This window comes from Crassostrea angulata, chromosome 4 (genome assembly GCF_025612915.1).
Source record: "Crassostrea angulata isolate pt1a10 chromosome 4, ASM2561291v2, whole genome shotgun sequence".
Taxonomy (NCBI): domain Eukaryota; kingdom Metazoa; phylum Mollusca; class Bivalvia; order Ostreida; family Ostreidae; genus Magallana; species Magallana angulata.
The window spans coordinates 12,767,255-12,785,355 of record NC_069114.1 but is presented as its reverse complement, the minus strand read 5'-3'; positions in this window follow the sequence as shown (position 1 = coordinate 12,785,355).

Below are 18,101 nucleotides of genomic sequence, written 5' to 3'. Positions count from 1 at the left end.
ATCACCAGGGTATGTACACCCATAACCAGGGTCAGTATACCCATCACCAGGGTATGTACACCCATAACCAGGGTCAGCATACCCATCACCAGGGTCTCAATACCTATCACCAGGGTCAGAGTACGTATCACCAGAGTCTGTGTGCTCATGACCAGGGTCTGTACATCCGTAGCCAAAGTCAGTATACCCATCACCAGGGTCTCAATACCTATCACCAGGGTCATAATGCCTATCACCAGAGTCAGAGTACGTATCACCAGAACTGTAAACATATCACTTGGGTCATTATACCTTTTAGTAGGGTCAGTGTTCGTAGTACTAGGGTCTGTGTGCCCATCATCATGGTCTGTATATTCATAACAAAGGTCGGTTTACCCTTCACCAGGGTCTTAATACTTTTCACCAGGATAGTGTACGCATCAATAGGGTCTGTGTGCCCATCACTAGGGTCAGTATACCTAACACAACAGTCAGTGCACTTATCATTAGGGTTTGTATATCCATTACCCGAGTCAGGTAATACTGACCCTGTTGATAAGTAGAGTGACCCTGGTGATAGGTATACTGATCCTGGTGAAGATTACACATACCTTGGTGATACGTACACTCATGACCCTTGTGATAGGTATACTGTCTCAGGTGATGGTTATACTTACCCTGGTTATAGATTTTGAGATTCTGGTGTTACGTATGCTGACCTTATAATATCTACACTTTTGTGTATACCGACTCTGGTGATGGATACATACTGACCCCTGTGATTGGCTACAGACCCTTGTGATACGTACACTGACTCTGTCGATAGGTATACTGACCCTGGTGATAGAGAATGTGATAGATATACTGGTGATAAATGTACTGACTCTTGTGAAAGGTATACTGACCTTGGAGATGGGCCCTCAGACCCACGGATGCGCACACTGACACTAGGTAAACTAACTCTGGTGATAGGTAATAGGTACAGTTATCCTGGTGAAAGGCTACTGATCAAGGTAATGGATGTACAAACCCTGATGATAAGTGCACTGACTGTTGTGATAGATATACTGACCCTAATGATGGGCACACAGATCCTATTGATTCGTAAACTATTCCTGGTGATAAGTATTTAGACCCTGGTGATGGGCATACTGGCCCTGGTTATGGGTGTACAGACTCTGGTGATGGGTACACAGACTCTGGTGATACGTACTCTGACCCTGGTGATTGGTATGATGACCCTGGTGATGGGTATACTGACACTGGTTATGGGTGTACAGACTCTGGTGATGGGCACACAGACTCTGGTGATACGTACTCTGACCCTGGTGATACGTATGGAGACCCTGGTGATGGGTATACTGACCCTGGTTATGGGTGTACAGACTCTGGTGACTGACACACAGACTCTGGTGATACGTACTCCGACCCTGGTGATGTGTAACTGACCCTGGTAATGTGTATACAGACCCTGGTGATAGGTCATGGATAGATCTATGAGGGGTCAGTGACATGTTCACCCCTTATACCCCCTCCCCCAAACAAAATAGCTCCTGAGTAAAAGAAAAAAATTATAGTTATCACCCTCTCCCCCTCCTTGTCTTGGATTTTTTATTGTTGGTTATGTATATACTGACACTTGTGATGGGCACACAGACTCTGTTGATACGTACACTGACCCTGGTGTTAGCTATGGAGACCCTGATGATGGGTATTCTAACCCTGGTCATGAGTGTACAGACTCTGGTGACTGACACACAGACTCTGGTGATACGTACTCTGACCCTGGAGACCCTGGTGATGGGTATACTGACCCTGGTCATGGGTGTGCAGACCCTGGTGATAGGCACACAGACTCTGGTGATACGTACTCTGACCCTGGTGATAGGTATGGACACCCTGGTGATGGGTATACTGGCCCTGGTTATGGGTGTACAGACTCTGGTGATGGGCACACAGACTCTGGTGATACGTACTCTGACCCTGGTGATAGGTATAGAGACCCTGGTGATGGGTATACTGGCCCTGGTTATGGGTGTACAGACTCTGGTGATGGGCACACAGACTCTGGTGATACGTACTCTGACCCTGGTGATAGGTATGGACACCCTGGTGATGGGTATACTGGCCCTGGTTATGGGTGTACAGACTCTGGTGATGGGCACACAGACTCTGGTGATACGTACTCTGACCCTGGTGATAGGTATAGAGACCCTGGTGATGGGTATACTGGCCCTGGTTATGGGTGTACAGACTTTTGTGAAGGGCACACAGACTCTGGTGATACGTACTCTGACCCTGGTGATAGGTATGGACACCCTGGTGATGGGTATACTGGCCCTGTTATGGGTATACAGACCCTGGTGATGGGCACACAGACTCTGGTGATACGTACTCTGACCCTGGTGATAGGTATGAAGACCCTGGTGATGGGTATACTTGCCCTGGTTATGGGTGTACAGACTTTTGTGAAGGGCACACAGACTCTGGTGATACGTACTCTGACCCTGGTGATAGGTATGGAGACCCTGGTGATGGGTATACTGGCCCTGGTTATGGGTGTACAGACTCTTGTGAAGGGCACACAGACTCTGGTGATACGTACTCTGACCCTGGTGATGGGTATGGAGACCCTGGTGATGGGTATACAGACCCTGGTGATGGGCACACAGACTCTGGTGATACGTACTCTGACCTTGGTGATAGGTATGAAGACACTGGTGATGGGTATACTGACCCTGGTTATGGGTATCCAGACCCTGGTGATGGGCACACAAACTCTGGTGACACGTACTCTGACCATGGTGATAGGTATGGAGACCCTGGTGATGGGCATACTGGCCCTGGTTATGGGTGTACAGACTCTGGTGATGGGCACACAGACTCTGGTGATACGTACTCTGACCCTGGTGATAGGTATGGAGACCCTGGTGATGGGCCTGTTATGGGTATACAGACCCTGGTGATGGGCACACAGACTCTGGTGATACGTACTCTGACCTTGGTGATAGGTATGAAGACCCTGGTGATGGGTATACTGGCCCTGGTTATGGGTGTACATGCAGACTCCGTTGATGGGCACACAGACTCTGGTGATACGTACTCTGACCCTGGTGATAGGTATGGAGACCCTGGTGATGGGTATACTGGCCCTGTTATGGGTATACAGACCCTGGTGATGGGAACACAGACTCTGGTGATACGTACTCTGACCCTGGTGATAGGTATGAAGACCCTGGTGATGGGTATACTGGCCCTGGTTATAGGTGTACAGACCCTGGTGATGGGCACACAGACTCTGGTGATACGTTCTCTGACCCTGGTGATAGGTATGGAGACCCTGGTGATGGGTATACTGACCCTGGTTATAGGTGTACAGACCCTGGTGATGGGCACACAGACTCTGGTGATACGTACTCTGACCCTGGTGATAGGTATGGAGACCCTGGTGATGGGTATACTGGCCCTGGTTATGGGTGTACAGACTCTGGTGATGGGCACACAGACTCTGGTGATACGTACTCTGACCCTGGAGACCATGATGATGGGTATACTGATCCTGGTTATGTGTATACAGACCCTGGTGATAGGTCATGGGTAGATCAACAAGGGGTCAGTGACCTGTTCACCCCTAATACCCCCCCCCCAACAAAATAGCTCCTGAGTAAAAAAAAAAAAGGAAAATAGATTTCTTCTTTCTTCCTCTCCTAGTCTTGGATTTTTTATTTATTTTGGACTACGGTGTTTGTAGAACCTGGTGAATGGAACAATGCACGAGATAATATTGGTTTACATAAAGTCTTTGTACTAGAATACATGTATGTAATGAAACCATGATATTTTGTTCAGGCACCTAGCGTCGTAGCAAAGTGGGTTGAGGGCAGACTCATCCAATCTTGCCTTGAAAAAAAAACCCAACTCAAAAATACTTTTTAAATAATGGAAAATCCTAATCCGTGGGGGTAGGGGGCTAAGTGTACCTTTAACTTCAATTTCACAGTTTATTTCCTCTCTTTCATTTCAAATTTTACATGGTCCCAAAAACATTGGGGGGGGGGGGGGGTGCAACTGTATGCCAATCTTGCCTTGAAAAAAAAAACCCAACTCAAAAATACTTTTTAAATAATGGAAAATCCTAATCCGTGGGGGTAGGGGGCTAAGTGTACCTTTAACTTCAATTTCACAGTTTATTTCCTCTCTTTCATTTCAAATTTTACATGGTCCCAAAAACATTGGGGGGGGTGCAACTGTATGTTAATTTACTTTTTTATAAGTTAATTCAAGAAAAATATTTGCTGCGAGAAAACGTGTGCTGGAGGGGGGCAGTCCCGTCCCCCTGTCCCTGCCCCCATTCCAACCCCCCCTCCGATGCTAAGTGCCTGTTGTTTTCCTGTAACATTGATTTTGATTGTTCTCTCAATTATTTATTTAATTTTTTGGTGTAATATCTAATGTACATAACATTTTTATCACTTCTGATCATATTTTTCATATAAAAATAACATTTTTAAATTGCACATTTATCAGTTCGAAGTTCCTCCAAATAGTTTTCGAATTTCCTCCCAATCGTTTACCGATCCCGATGGAAAGTTGGTTCACGCATGCACACATCCTGGTTATAGTGCCTGGTTATAGGATATAAAAAGTACCCTATTCTATTCCTCTCCAGACGACTGGTCCTTGAGCCTGTATTCCGAACCCGGCTTGAAATGTACAGCAACCCCCCACCCCCCCCTTTCTTTTCCATATGAATGATTGACTGATCATATACAAGGATATGATTTCGATCAGATTGGAGAGAAAACCTACATGTACATAACAGTTGAGAATCTCTAACCCATTTAAATTTGCAAACCTCTCAGATGGTTTCAATTTTTGTCGGAATTTTTCAGACTTTGTTTTAATTTTCTACATATATTTTTTTATTTTGATTTTTTTTTTTACATATAAAAACATTTATTGAGATGGTTTCATTTCAATTTTTTTTTTGCTCATATCTTAAGATATTGCAAAATAATCATTTTTTTTTTTGGGTAAAAACAAACTTTATATTCCAAATATGGCGCTTGACCAGGTAGGTCACGGTCAGTTACAGCGGTGCAACTGTGGCCAAAATTAGGGAACTAGAGACTAGCGAGACCCTCGAATTTTTCCAATTCTGTGTGTAGTGAGTCGGGGATTAATTATCTTCAACTGAAATTCGTAAAATTCCATGGAAAGGTGGAGTAAGAAAGGTTTCTCTGACGCCGTGAGTACTTCATTTAACACTGGGTATTGTTCACGTCCGATCTATAAATAGATTCACTGTGTATACATGTTTACATGTACATGAATAGGCCGAATACAATTAAGCAATATTTCAACATGCCGAAAGATGGTGTCACAACTCGCCGACTTAACACTGAAAAAACAGTTGACAAAACGCCCACAACACCTCAAACACCAAAAACTACAAAACCAGCAACTACTGCAAAAACGGTCGAGAGTGAATGGGCCTCGATACATGCCCAACTAGGCGAAATAAAGGATGAACTAAAAAAAACTATTAAAGGCGATGATGTGAAAAAACTAATAAAAGGCATTGTTGAGGAGCTATTCCAAAAACATCAAGAAAAAATAGAACAGAAATACGATGAAAAAATTTTAGAATTAGAGAGAGAAAATAGAGATCTTAGAAAAGAATTAGAAGAACAAAGCGAGGCTCTGAACAGAATTCATGTACAGGTAGAAGAAAATGAGAACATGGTACAAAACGCTCTCTCAAAAGCAAACTACAACGAGCAATATTCAAGGAAATTTAATATAAAATTTCACGGAATCACTGAAAATAAAGGAGAAAACTGCTTGGATTTGATAAACGACACTCTGTCAAAGAGCGTGAGCATTGCCATAGACCCACAGGATGTCGTAGCTGTACACAGAATTCCAGGAGGAAAAGAAGGACCAAGACCAATTCTCATCAAAATGCGGACCATGGATGCTAAGACAACCATAATGCGAAAGAGGTCCGATATTAAGACAGCAACTAGAGGAGTCAAAATCACCGATGACGTCACCAGAGATAATGCGACCCTCATTTCCAGACTGAGTAGCGACCAACGGATATCATCAGCGTGGTACTTCAACGGACATGTGTACGGACAGTATGGAAAACGTCGCATTAGATTCGACATATTTGACGATGTTACCGAGAAACTGCGCGAAAAACAATCCCGGAAATAAATAACCCGTTCCGAGTGGGTTTCTCCAAGTGGTATTATGATACCAGTGTCAACTTCCGGTGGCGACTCAGTAGTTTCTGAACTGGCCAACGCAAAAAATAACACAGTGCGATTTCTATAATGGAATTAACTGTAATCGTTTTTCTTTCTGTTTGTGTTTTCTTGCTTCTATATGTTTGTCTCGGAGTGAATGGTGTGTGTGCGTCGCAGGTTGGTATAGATTTTTCCTTAGTCGTGGAGTATTTGAATGTTTTGAACCCAACTCGTCCCCTGAATAACATGTACACTACTCTTACAACTGTAGCACATAAGAATAAAAACGGTCCTTATATGTTGCAGTTCTTTTATTCTTGATGGTTTATTATATGGTAATATTGGTAATACTTGGTAATATTGACAGTGGTCCTAAAATAAACAATATCAATAATTGAAAATGATAGTCATACATCAACTGACATGATTTCATAAAAAATGTTTATGACCTCTTGCTATTACACTTTATCATACAACATAACATCTAAGCAAGAAATAATATGAAGTATAAATAATGTAATAATAATGTACACAGTTTACAAACCTAAGTAAGGAATGCTGTATTAGGGCTTCCGGTCACTGTGACTATGACGTCAGCATATGAGGACTGTTCAATATAAATATCAGGTCTTACTTCTCAATTTATAAAAACTAAACATATTTGATAAGGAACCACTATTATAATAAAAACGTTTCGTATCAAACAATCATTTATAACATCGGGTCACCTATTATTTTAACCTATAAACGTACTTATACACAACTGACTAGATGTCAATATTACATCAATTCTCTGACTAGAAATAAACAACTTTCGATCTGTTAATTACACAGAACTTATAATTCCACAAAATATAGTTATAAATAGAATAATCAATCACTTGTAACATAAGTATTTGATCTAATATGAATGCAACACAAAAATATCATTACTTACATCTATTAGACAAAAAGGTCTTTCCCCGTCAACATCTACGATGAAAATGCCGCCAAAAGATGGCCTACTGCCTATACCGTAAATTGACCAATCAATGGACAGATTCACAAGTGTAAAAAATTAATAATATAAATTACTTACAACCGAATACTGATATTATAACAGTTATTCAATTAGGATATAAACATAAAAATACTTTTTCATTTCCAAATTTTAACTTTTATAGAAAATATAAATGTGAATCTCGAACCCGATGTTAAATATACTTTGCCCTCTTACACAACTATTTATATATATGTATGTACAATATTATTTTTTTATCCACTATGTCGTAACCTATAATGAGTGTTAAGATTATGTCATTGAACTGCAGGGGACTTGCAGGAATGGAAAAAAGAAGAGACGTTTTAAACTATATTAAACAAAAAAATTGCTCTATTTATTTTCTTCAAGATACACATTTTACTGCTGATGATTATGTACAAATTAGATCGTTCTGGGGGCATGATGTTTATATCTCCCCAAGTGCTTCAAATGCCAGAGGCACAGCCATACTTTTTAACAATAACTTTGAATATAAAGTCTTAAATGTACTTAAGGATAATGATTGTAACCTGTTGGCTATTGAGGTCGAAATTTTTGACAAATATACTTTTTTACTGGCAAATATTTATGGGCCCAATACAGACAGCCCAGATTTTTTTGTATCTTTATCTGATTTAGTAGATAATTTTGATGGTGACTTTGTTATAATGGCAGGTGATTTTAATCTTGTCCAAGATACAACTTTAGATTATTACAATTATGTCAATACTAACAACAAAAAAGCACGCGATGTAGTTTTAAATATGAAAGAAGTACATGGTCTGGTTGATCCATGGAGGTTAAAATACCAACAACGAAAGAGGTTTACATGGTTTAAGGCAAAACCAGTTAAAAAAGCTAGACTAGATTATTTTTTAATTTCTAGTGAGTTGATGTCTTAAGTTGACAAAGCTGATATTAATCCTGGATATAGGTCAGACCACTCAATGATTGAACTTGACATATCTCTTTCTAAATTCGAAAAGGGAAAGGGTTTTTGGAAATTTAATAACTCACTTCTTCATGACAAAACTTATGTTGACTTAATTAAAGACACATTATCAAAAATAAAAGCGCAATATATTGCCCCTCCCTTCAATCCTTCAATGGTCACCTCTATTCAGGACGAACAACTATTATTCACTATTAATGACCAATCCTTTTTTGAACAACTATTGCTATGCATAAGAGGAATCACAATAAGTTATTGTTCTAATAAAAAAAGAATTTGAAATGAGAATTCTAAACTCCTTGAAGAAGAAATTAAACGGTTGGAAGAATTAAGAAACTTTGATCAATCCGAAGAAATTTTAGAAAAATTATCCATTGCTCAAACCAAAATGGAAGAGTTTCGAAAAGATTATATCAAAGGATTATTTGTAAGAACAAAACTCAAATGGATTGAGCATGGAGAAAAACCTACAAAATATTTCTTAAGTTTAGAAAAACGAAATTATGTAAATAAAACAATAAACAAACTTGTGCAGAGCAATGGTGATACTATTACAGATCAATCTGACATACTGTCGGAAATTGAAAATTTTTATGAAAATCTGTACTCCAGTTGTGATAACAAATTACATGATATTGATATTAGTACAATAGTTGATAAGACAAAGGTTAACTTATTAGATAATGATATGTCATGTAAATTAGAGGGTATTATCACTAGAGAGGAAGCCCTTGCTGCTTTGAAGGGAATGAAAAATGATAAAAGCCCTGGTACTGATGGCTTCTCTGCAGAATTTCTAAAAAAAATTTCGAAGGATATTGGCCACTTTTTGATTAGATCACTAAATTTTGGATTTAATAAAGGGGAATTATCTATAACTCAAAAACAAGGTATAATATCAATACTACCAAAAGGAAATAAGCCAAGAGAATACCTGAGTAACTGGCGTCCTATATCTTTACTTAATGTTACATATAAGATAGCATCAGCATGCATTGCAAACAGAATAAAAACAGTCTTAAACTTTTTAATTCATGATAATCAGAAGGGCTTCCTCAAAGATAGGTTTATTGGAGAAAATACTAGGCTTATATATGATGCTCTTCACATCACTAAAGAAGAACAAATTCCAGGAATGATTTTACTTATTGACTTCGAAAAAGCTTTTGACTCCATATCTTGGAGATTTATGTATGATACGTTAAGATTTTTTAATTTTGGTCATGAACTCATCAAATGGATATCAGTATTATATAATAAGGCAAAATTATGCGTTATCCAGATTGGGATCTTCTCAGAATTTTTTGAAATTGGAAGGGGTTGTCGACAGGGTGACCCTGTCTCTCCATATCTTTTTAACCTGTGTGTCGAAATCATGGGACACATGATACGACAAAATATAAATATTAAAGGTATTAAAATAGGAAAAGAAAAAATTTGTTTACAACAGTATGCTGATGACACAGTTCTGTTTTTAGATGGATCAGAAAAATCTCTCAAGTCTGCTCTCGACCTACTCTTCCAGTTTTCAAAATTTTCAGGGCTTAAGCCTAATATTAACAAAACTAAAGCAATCTGGATAGGATCCATGATTAACAGTCAAGTTTTGCTTTGTCAAGATACTGGGCTCCAGTGGACATATGAACATTTTACAGTTTTAGGTGTAACTTATACAGCTAATCTGGAAAACATGGAACATCTGAACTTTAATGAGAAATTTAATCTGGTACAAAAAGAAATAACACAATGGTCAAAGAGAAACATCTCTCCTATTGGCAGAATTACAGTTGTGAAAAGCTTATTCTTATCCAAGTTTACCCATTTATTTACAGTGTTACCTAAACCGAACTCTCAGTGGATTAAAAAATTAGAGCAAGTTTTCTATAAATATATCTGGGGTAATAAAATTGATAAAGTATCTAGGAAAACTTTACAGTTTGACTATGATAAAGGGGGATGTAGAATGGTTCATATTGATACATACATAAAATCTCTTAAACTTACTTGGATAAGAAGGCTTCTTCACTCTAATTCGGAATGGTCCATGTTTTTCAATGAAGTAATTAATTGTAACACTGCTCATCTCATACAATTTGGATCAAAGTATTCTAAACAAAAAGCTAATTCAACAACAAATCTATTTTGGAAAGAAACTCTATCTTACTTTGCTGATTTTCTGGATTCTATAGAGCCAAAATGTGAACATGATATATTATTAGAACCTTTGTGGTTTAATGAGAAGATCAGTGTGCAAAATAACTATATTTTTTATAAGTCTTTATATGAAAAGGGTTTTTATATTTTATATGATCTGCTGGATAAGCAGGGGAATTTTATTAGTTATGAACAAATAACCAATGATTACCTAGTTAAGCTACCATTTACTAAATATGAAGGCTTAAAAAAGGCTATATTAAGCTCCTGGCCCAGTATCAGGCAATTTTCACATGAATTAGTAGTAAAACCGTACCAGTTAGAATCTATAAAAACTCTGTGTAAAGATAAAAAAGGCTCAAGAACATTATATGACTTTTTTATCTCAAAACTACAGCATAGGCCAATATGTGAATCTAAGTGGGAAATTGACTTAAATCTCGAACCAGACTTTAATTGGAACCACATATATCTCAACTCTAAGTTAATCACAAAAGATACAGAACTGGTATGGTTTAATTACAAAATAATTCATAGAATTTTAGTATCTTTCTAAGATAAAAAACAATAACTTAATATGTGCAATATGTATGTTGGAACCTGAAATTTTTAAGCACTTATTCTACCAATGCCCACTAATTTTGAATATCTGGACAAAATTGTCAGACTATATTTTTAATAGATCTGGCAAGAGAATAACATTTGATATCCAGAGTGTACTATTAGGTGATCCAGATATGGATCATGTAGTTAATTTGATTATTATATTGGTAAAAAAATTTATTTTTCAAAGGTCGAGAAAAGATATAAAGATATGTTTTGAAATGTTAATGTCCTATTTACAAACCTATTACAATACTGAAAGGAAACTATTTACTACTGTAGACTTTACTAAGAGATGGTCACCATGGAGTTGTCTCTTTCCAGTATAAATATTTAATTAACACATCAATGATGATGTAGATATTAATCTTCTTCTTTTTCTTTAGATAATTTGTACTGTATGTATCTTTAAATATATATAGGTGTATACAAATTCACTGTACCAACTTGCTGTGTGTGAGAGTCTGTGAGAAAGGGGTGTTCTGTCTGTCTGTCTATATACTATAAAAATTTGAAAAAAAACAAAAATAAAAAAAAACAAAAAAAAAACAAACTTTATCTCAAGATAGTGATATTGCTTAACAATTTTAAAAGTGTTTCACAGATAACATTGCGCCTTTGATACCGCGCGCTATGCCGACATCGGCGCCATTTGTCGCGGTACTTCAAACCGCTCGGTGGAGAAACCTTTTATTAAAGGGCCCCGACATTTCCCTTATAAAAACCATATCTACACAAAAAATCCTCATTATTTCCATAAAGTCGACATGCATGAAGAGCAGTTTTAAAAACAGAATGTCCTCCGCCAACGTGATGCAGTTAGCCAAGAGATTGGACCACTCCGAGATTTACTTTAAAGAAAGCCTGCCTCCAGATTGTGATGCTCAACGAGAAACTTTCCTCCGCCAGCAGACGATACCGAATGGCGCACACTTCCGGTCGACGTTCTTTCCGGTACTCTCTACGTCTGCGCCTGGCGGCAATCGAGGGTCTACGCAACGTTTACTACGAATATGCCATGATCAAAGCTTAGGAGATGCTACAAGTCAGGAGTGACGAGGATGAGGAGGGCGATCGATACGATATGGCCCAGTGATTTACAACATGTCGCACTATCAACGACCACAATGAATAAGAAACGTCTCTTTTCAGAGCCACTCAAATTATTCGAGAAGAATGCCTGTATTACACGTACTATTTAACAAGATAAGGATTCAAAACACATTCACTTTTCATTTAATTTGAAGATATATAACCCAAATACAATTTTATTGCAAAAAATCACCGCATTTAAATAAATCATCTTGTTTTAAATCACAATAAAATTCAAAGTTCGGGCCTAGTTCCGACACATGGCATCAATTTAATAATACTGAATTCGCCAAACCTGGAAAAATCTTACACTGTCTTTTATCTTAAAGCGCAAATTTTGTCGAACTTTTTTACGTTTCATTTTTTTTATGTCCTTGAAAGTGAGGTAGGAGTTCTATAGCGTTTACATATGTCGCAGGTACGTAGCATCGGGGGGGGGGGGCAGCCCCCCCCCCCCCCCCCCACTTTTTCTCGCAGCAAGAAATTTACATTTAAAAAATTGAATTATCATGGAGTTGCCCCCCCCCCTTTTTGGGGTATGTAAAAAATGGATATGAAAATAAGGAAATGAGGAGTGAAGTTACATGTATATACAACGCCCCCCACCCCCCACCCCCACCCCCCCCCCCCCCCGGATAAGGATTTTGAATATTTAGGGAAACTTTAAATTTCACCCTTTTTTGTTGTTGTTTTTTTTGCTTGTCAAAATTTTTTGGATGAGTCTGACCCCCCCCCCCCCCACCCCACTTTCAAAATCGATGCTACGTGCCTGTATCGCAACATATTTTGATTCATTAATGGTCGAGCTTTTTAAATGTTCGTTTTAACTGAGTAGAAGCATGTACATGGGTCAGGGGAATCTATTTTATCAATTATTACAGACACTGATCAAACAATCGTCTCGTTTGCATTTAATTATGTGCGGAGTAAAATAATCGTGTGTAATACTTTTATACTTCTATTTTACTACTTAAAATTGTCTGTTACAGTAACAATTACTTTATACGAGTTTGCCAACACAACTCCCCCCCCCCCCTCCCCCCCAAAAAAATCTTTCATCGATCCTTCAATTCTTAAAACAACAGTTAGCTGGTTGTGGTGACAGTCATTGAAGCCACTGTCCAAGTTTAAGTATTGGCACATTATCAAAACATCAAATGCGTATTATGGCTTCCATTTTAAAGTGCCGAACAGAGAGAGAGAGAGAGAGAGAGAGAGAGAGAGAGAGAGAGAGAGAGAGAGAGAGAGAGAGAGAGAGAGAGAGGGGGGGGGTTATGATAGAATTTACCACGCTCCGACCAAAATTATCACCTCATAATATTCAAAGAATGATTCCTTTTTTATTATTAATATATTATTTCCAATTTGTACACTTTTAAACAACATTTTAAAACAATTATTTTTTTCATGTAACACATGCTATATACCGGGGTATTACATACCGTTTTTCAGTTATGTTTAAGGACACGCCTATTTTGTGTCGCTCATCTTTTATGCAATTCTGGGACATAGGCTTCAAAGTTATCAAAGGCAAGGACAGTTGAAAATTTAAATATTCCCTCATATGTAAATGTATCTGACATCTGAAGTGAACGTAAGTACTAAAAAATAAGGTACATAAACCCTGTGTATCTACGTGTTGTATTACTGACAGTGAATGATACGAGGGTTGTTTAATATGTAATGTGTACTGTACGATATTTCAAAAGAATTCCACACAAGTACAAATAGTGAAACGAACATTTATTCACATCCTTTCAGAGTATTCTCCGCGGTTAAAAATACATATTTTCAATCTCTGAAATCATTTATGAAAAGCATAAAATGACGCTGATTTAGGTAGACCTCCGAGCTAAAGGCTTGTCGGGACCAGTTAAAAACTTGTTAAGTTTTGGGAAAAGAGAAAAAGTTGTATGGGGCTAGATATAAAGAGTATGGTGGGTTTGTCAATACGGTAACCATCTCCGTCTTCAAAAATTGCTTCACAAGGTCAGATGTGATGGAGCATTATCATGAAGTAGCCGAACGTTCCTAAATCCTAACACAGTGCGTCGTTAATGATAAATAGTGTGCGAAGCGAACTTTAAGAACCGATGCCTGCGGGAAAAAGAACGAGCTAAACCTACAGATTCATCAAGAATTTTTTTTGCCAACATCTCATATATAAATTTAAAATTTTATTTTAATCAGAAAAACATATAACGTCAGGTGCGTATGGATTTTACAACGGAGGTCAACGAGTGCAGCTGCCAACAATACACAGTCTAATGTTACTAAATGTGTACATGTATGATGAAACGAAGATTTATAAAACTTTTTTTAAATTCTCAATGTTTTAGAATTTATCATCAGCGGGAGAAAGTAAAGACTCCCACCAGACTAACCGCATCATGTGCCTTAGACAAAGGAATAACAACCTTGGTATTGTATACTTAAGCTCAACATTTATTCTTCATCAGATAGATAAATAAAGCATAAATTAAATCTAACAAAACTATGCATGTAGTGTTCATTTTTACGTCATTACATTTTAGTTTAGAATTTTCGTCATTATGATACATGACGTAGTTTATACCCAAACTTTCCCCTACTCTTTATTTGAATGAAATAACAAAAACATACATGATAAATCTACTGAATGAATATTGATGGTATATTACATGAAGTTAACACATTATTCTAAACATGTACATGGAATACATTTCAGATCAGTTTTATGAATTATCATAGCATCAGATTTTCTCAATCTCTTAAGCATGTTGCACTTAACATAACCAAGAACACTGCAATCTAACCGAGTAGATTATCTTACCTGTAACAATTAACTGAAATAGATAATACTTTACTACATGTAGTATTACAAGTAATTAATTGAAATAGATAATACTTTACTACATGTAGTATTACAAGTAATTAATTAAAATAGATAATACTTTACTACATGTAGCATTACAAGTAATTAACTGAAATAGATTATACTTTACTACATGTAGTATTACAAGTAATTAATTGAAATAGATAATACTTTACTACATGTAGCATTACAAGTAATTAACTGAAATAGATTATACTTTACTACATGTAGTATTACAAGTAATTAATTGAAATAGATAATACTTTACTACATGTAGTATTACAAGTAATTAATTGAAATAGATAATACTTTACTACATGTAGTATTACAAGTAATTAACTGAAATAGATTATACTTTACTACATGTAGTATTACAAGTAATTCACTGGATTTTATGATGGAACCTATGTTTCACACTGCATTGTTTTCAGTTCAGGAAGTACGCAGCATTTTACAAACTTGTATTTCAAAAAAATTTCCTATAATATTAACCTTATACATGTATATTCAAATATCGGCTTTTTCATCATGTTGACTAAATACATTGATAATTAGGCCCTCCCCTGGTCTTTAGTAAGTTAGATGTAACTAAACAAAACAAAAGAAATATAGTATTCTTACAGTTTCTATAATATAACCAGGTATATTAACTTACAAAATCATTAGCAATACAATGATATCAGTAATTTAAGATAGCCACTCATATCATTTATTTCAAATGATAATTTAAACAGAAATGGTAATGAAAACTAGAGCCGAGCTCGTTGCAAAGCAACGAGTAGGTCTTCCGTCGCAACTTCGTGTCGCGAAAGGATTGTCCATCAGTCTGATTAAAACAACTCCTTCTCCTGACACTTGTCAGAGCCTGACAGACCCTGTTTTGATAAAAGGTCATCTTTATACGACCATTTCTTCTTAACAATTAGAGCTTTAGAAAATTGATTGGAACTCTTCAAATGGAGACAAAATAAAATTAATTCATGCCTGTTTTCTATGTAACCTCTAGATTGAGTATTGCACCACTCATTAAACAGATAAAGGCATATCATTGCTAAGACGGTGTTTATTTAAATTGTATGCAAATGTGGAGGTCAAGTGGAGACTGTTATTGATACAGGTCTATCAGAACCTGGCGAGTGTAAGGAGAAGGGAAATGGTTTTTAATGATACTGGATTATCAATATGATAATAGTAAGTTCAAGAAATTGAAAACGAGACTCAATTTCAAAGTATTATTTTCATACCAGGCAAGTTCTTCGGTTAACTTACTTCAAGTTTAGGATAACTTTAAAAAGTACATCATTTATGTACATGTATATAATCAATTTAATTATAATAAAAGTGTGGATGTGGTGGTGGGGGAAATGACCCAAAAATCAATTTTCTAAGCGTTAACTTAAGGGAAATTTTGGCTGAGAGAAAGGGGGGCATTGCTCCCACTGGACCATCTAAAAGGTACTGTTAGCAAGCTCACAAATGATATCCCCGCTAAGAAAGAAGTCATTACTCACGTATTTCTCTATCAGAGAATAATGGATGGTTCTTTTTCTTTAGTGAGTCAGACAAGGCAGCTTATATTTACAGGTCACAAGTAATCTTTATGTCAAACTCTAGCTTTTACTCATTTCCATTAATACAATATATGACACATGTTTAATATCACTTTGAACTTACGCAACTGACCCTGGGTCAAGTTCGTGACACATCATCGGTCATCAGGAATCTTTACATGAAATAGAAACTCCCAATGTTTTTCCTTAAATGACTTAGGGACAAATCATTACACACCCTCAGGTCATAAGCAATCTTTGTGTAAAGTAATAAATTCCAAAGTGGACCGGAAACAAATTTTGCACTTTTCCTGCCAGTGACCTTTACTTTGTCCAAATGACCTTGGGTTTAGGTCATGACGTTTTGTCAGGTAATGAGTAATATTTGTATGAAGTAAGAACACTTCCAATGTTTCTCCATCAGAAAGATATAGACCGGACACGACGTACGGACGGACATGGTGATTTTTATTTACCCCCCCCCCCCCCTGAATTTATTTTCGTGGAGTATAAAAATCCTTTTCGCCCGTTTTGTGCGGCACAAAAAAAGACCTATATTTTTCAATTATTTCTATTATATCACATATAAATATACATGTAAATGTATGATTTGTATGCACATTTGAGTTCTTCTCATCATCGTCGGAAAGGATAAGAAACCCTTGGGGTCCAATAATGTCTTTTCATGGACATTTGTCAATTTGCATCACTAAATGATTTCCAAGCGGTAAGCTATCAAAGCTTTTGGGATGTTACATGTAGATATTGAATTTCTATATATTTAAATTTAAGGTTAGGAAAACAAACACTTTTTCATACAGTAAAAAAAAATCTAAAATAGCTTTATGTACGCGTACACATAAATAAGAAGATGTAGCAAAAGCTATAAAGACTTTATTTCTTCTGTTCTAGACTTTTTCAGAGTTAACAAACTAAAAATTAACAATCTCCCATTTTGACAAGCTAGATTAAAAATTAAAATATTCAGCTGAGTTTTAGGTCACTTAATCTGCATTACAACCTCATACTACACAACTTCAATGATTTTTTTTTCAATGTGCATATAACAAAAAGTAAAATCCCCAAGAACAAATATCTATCGCAATTAAATGCATACATTTTTGGGAGGCAGAAAAGTCGCTATATTATAGTCTGCAAGTCAATTGAACTACTACAATTATTTCAAAGAAATAAGAAACTGTTGACACTTGCAGTACTCTATATCATTACTTCTAATCCTGAGAACAAATTTTATTTAATCTTTGACTTAAAACTGTTAACTTATAAAACCAGAGACATAAATAACTTATTAAGTTATTTATGTCTCTGATAATATATATTTTATTCTGTTCATAACTATAGAAGTTTAGCGTGTTCAACAGGTTAATTTTTTATCCACATTCTCAGATTGCGATATCGCACCTTTAATGTGAGGTTGATTGACATCGAATATTTAGACACTTATTGTTTAACAATTGACCGCTGCAGTGAAAGCATCCTTCCAAATGTTACTCAATTATTTATCAATTGCTGATCTGCAGCCCGGGGGCAATATTCTGATCGCTGACGCGACACGAGATTTTCGGTCGCACGTGGAGCGGATTGACTTAGCATAGACTGACCAAATAAACACACGGGTGGG